Here is a 3917-nt window from a genome sequence, read left to right as displayed (position 1 = left end):
ACCCGCAGCGCCGCCGCCCGCGCACTCTTGGCCAGGCGGTGACGTGGCCAGGGCGGCAGCTGGCGCAGGGTGGGGAGCCAGGAAGCGGCGCGGCCTGGAGATCCCGCCTCCCGCCCATCCCAGCGCCCAGCTCTCGGGCGGGGCGGCCGGGCCCGGCGACCTGGGTTGGGGGGCTTCTGGTCTGCGCCTGGCTGCCGCTGTGCGCCAGGTGCCCGCCACGACCCATGCCGCCCACTCCCCAAGTGTCCTGGGCCTTCCCTCCGCAGAAACCGGAGGCCTGCCACCGAGCTCCTGCCTCCGCCTCAGTTTCCTCATCTGTGCACAGGCCTCATAACACTGGTGCCAGCGCTTGGCAGGAGCCAGCACGTGGAAGCACCCTGTAGGGCGACCGACCCCCTGCTATTGTTCTCATTCTCCCTGAGCTGCAGCTCCCTCCTTGGGAGGGTGGGGTGTGGGGGAAGAGCCGGAAGCAGACTCCCCACCTCTGCCTGTTAACTTGGATGTCCACACCGTCAGAACCTGACCTTGCTGCAGGTGGACAATGGTAATGGCACCACTCAGCAGTGGAATCAGACTGACCTGGGCTGCAGCCGGAGTCTCAATTTTCTCACCTGTAAAATGGGGTTGCTGTGAGTAGGGAAAAGGTCAAGTCGGTCAGGGAGATCCAGGGCCCTCATTCGCGCCTCCCTCTTCTTGGTGTTCTAGGATGTTACACAGGGACACACAGGCCAGCAGAGACCCTGGAGGGCTGAGCGGTAGGAAGCGTGGGGAGTGAGGGCCCCTGGTGGGAGGGAGAACTTCCAGAGCTGTGTAGCCTGAGCAGGCCCTCCACCCTCTCTGGGCATCAGTCTCTGCATCTGAAAGAGTGGATCAGATGAGCTGAGAGCCCTTACCCTCTCCTCCTTGACCTGAGTAAGCCCTCCTTCCACTCAGGGCCCTCATCTCTCTCTACATAACGGACCTCCTCCCACTCCCACCTCCTGCCACAGATAACCAGAGAGGCTTTTCCATGATACATGTTTTTAAATAGAGATGGCATCTCACTATGTTGCCCAGGCTAGTCTTGAACTCTTGTACTCAAGCCATCTGCCTGCCAAAGCCTTCCAAAGTGCTCAAATTACAGGCATAAGTCACCATGCCCAGCTCTATTTCTGTGATAAAAACCCTTCTATGGTCCCCTAAGCCCCTTACTTTAACTCCCAGAGAAAGGCAGTCCTTTTTTTTTTTTTGAGACGGAGCCTTGCTCTATTTCCCCGGCTGGAGTGCAGTGGCGCAATCTTGGCTCACTGCAATCCCTGCCTCCTGGGTTCAAGCAATTGTCCTGCCACAGTCTCCCGAGTAGCTGGGATTACAGGTGCCCGCCACCACGCCAGGCTAATTTTTGTATTTTTAGTAGAGACAGGGTTTCTCCATGTTGACCAGGCTGTTCTCGAACTCCTGACCTCAGGTGATTCGTCTGCCTTGGCCTCCCAAAGTGCTGGGATTACAGGGGTGAGCTACCACGCTCAGCTGAAGCAGTCCTTTGAGACCCCGAATGCAGTCCAAAGGCCAGCAGCATTGCTACTGCTTGTTGGGAAGGCAGAATTGTAGCCCCTCCACAGGCATTCTGAGGTGAATCAGACTCTGATGGGCACACGAATCCCCTGGGGATTCCAAAGGCGCTAATCTAAACAACACTGTGAGGAAGCCCTGGCCTCACTCTCAGGTTACCACAAGGAAATCGAGGCAGGGAGGCTCAATAATTTGCTTGAGGTCACAGGGACACTAAATAGACCTGGACCCCAGATTCCAACACACAGTCTGCCATGAAATCATTACCTTACACTATGGGTTGCCATGGGAGGTGATGAGCTCCCTATCACGAGAGGTGGGTGAGCAGGGGGCGGGAGCTCATTTGTCAAAGATTCAGCAGCTGGGCCTCCTGCCCTGGGGGGGAGGTGGTGATCACAATAGCCATCAAGCATTGAGCATCTGGGTGCCAGGCATGTTACTCAGGTTCTTTCCATCAACAGGCATGTGGTTCCGAGGCCTTCAGAGTTCTACTTTGAAGGGGATGGACCTCCAGTTCCAGGGAGGGTGGGTGTGTGGAGCAGATCCCTCTGGAGGAGGAGCCAGGCACTTATCCCTGGGCTGCGACAGGTTCCAAACGGCCCTTCGGTTCCCCACTCCCCTCCAACCCTGTCCAGATGCCTCCCCCTCAGCCGGTGCCCAGAGAAGGCAGCAGCTATTTAGATCCCTCAGGTGTGGCTGCGGTTCTTGCTACGCAACCAGCTGGCATTTCCTTCTCAGCGCCCACTTCCTCCCCAAGCCAGGGAAAAGCACGTGCATGTGCCATTTGGCAAAAACATCTGTCCTCCTGGAAAGCAGCCGCCACTGTGTGTGTCATGCAGGGTGGGGTTTCGGTCCTCCCCTCCCCTTTATTTCCTCAAGACCACAGGAAAACTGGCCAAGGCCAGGGACTGTCGGAGGAGGGACTGTGGTGCTGGAGGGGAAGGAACCGAAGCTGGATGACTCCAGGGCCTGGACCTTGTCCCAGGTCTGCCACTGTGGCTTTGAGCCTGCCACGTCCCCTCTCTGGGCTTCAGCTTTCTCATCTGCTAAATGGGAAAAATAAAGCTAGAAGTAGGCCAGTCATGGTGGTTCACACCTGTAATTCCAGCACTTTGGGAGGCAGAGGCAGGGGGATCACTTGAGGCCAGGAGTACAAGACCAGTGTAGGCAACACAGCAAGACCCTAGTCTCTACCAAAAAAAATTTTTTAAATGGCTGGGCGTGGTGGTTCACGCCTGTAATCCCAGCACTTTGGGAGGCCAAGGCAGGTGGATCACCTGAGGTCAGGAGTTCAAGACCAGCCTATTCAAAATGGTGAAACATCGTCTCTACTAAAAATACCAAAAACTTAGCCGCATGTGGTGGTGGGGGCCGGTAATCCCAGCTACTCGGGAGGCTGAGGCAGAGAACTGCTTGAATCCAGGAGGGGAAGGTTGCAGTGAGCCGAGATGGCGCCGTTACACTCCAGCCACGGTGACAGAGGGAGACTCAGTCTCAAAAAAAAAAAAAAAAGATTAGCTGGGCATGGTGACACAAACTTGTGGCTCCAGCTACTTGAAGGGCTGAAGCAGGAGGATAGCTTGAACCCAGGAGCTGAATGCTGCAGTGAGCTCTGATCACATCACTGTATTCCAAACTAAGTGACAGAGCGAGACCTTGTCTCAAAAAGAAAAAAATAAAAAGAGGTTAAGCCCAGTGGCTCATGCCTATAATCTTAGCACTTTGGGAGGCCAGGCAGGCAGATCTCTTGAGTTCAGGAGTTTGAGACCAACCTTGGCAACCTGGTGAAACTCTATTGCTACAAAAAAGACAAAAATTATGCCCAGGCACAGTGGCTCGCACCTGTAATCCCAGCACTTTGGGAGGCCAAGATGGGCGGATCACCTGAGCACAAGAGTTCGAGACCAGCCTGACCAACATGGTGAAACCCCATCTTTACTAAAAATACAAAAAATTAGCCAGACGTAGTGGCATGCACCTGTAATCCCAGCTACCTGGGAGGTTGAGGCAAAAGAATTGCTTGAACCCAGGAGACAGAGATTGCAGTGAGCCGACATCACACCACTGCACTCCAGCCTGGGCAAGAGTGAGACTCATCTCAAAAAAAAAAAAAAAAGAGAAAAATTAGCTGGGCATGGTAGCACGTGCCTGTAGTTCCAGCTTCTTCAGAGGCTGAGGTGGGAGGATCACCTGAGCCTGGGAGGTCAAGTCTGCAGTGAGCAGAGATCCAGCTACTCCACTCGAGCCTGGGTGTGGGTGACAGAGTGAGACCCTGTTTCAAAAAGAAATGAAGTATTGTAGATGCTTAGTCAGTACTCTTTGCATCCAGTCTCTACGAAATGGATACTGTGTCCTCATTTTACAAA

Source organism: Aotus nancymaae, unplaced genomic scaffold, assembly GCF_030222135.1.
Source record: "Aotus nancymaae isolate 86718 unplaced genomic scaffold, 86718_ANA_hifiasm-v0.15.2.pri h1tg000076l, whole genome shotgun sequence".
In the NCBI taxonomy this organism is placed as follows: Eukaryota; Metazoa; Chordata; class Mammalia; order Primates; family Aotidae; genus Aotus; species Aotus nancymaae.
This window is presented reverse-complemented; position numbering follows the sequence as displayed.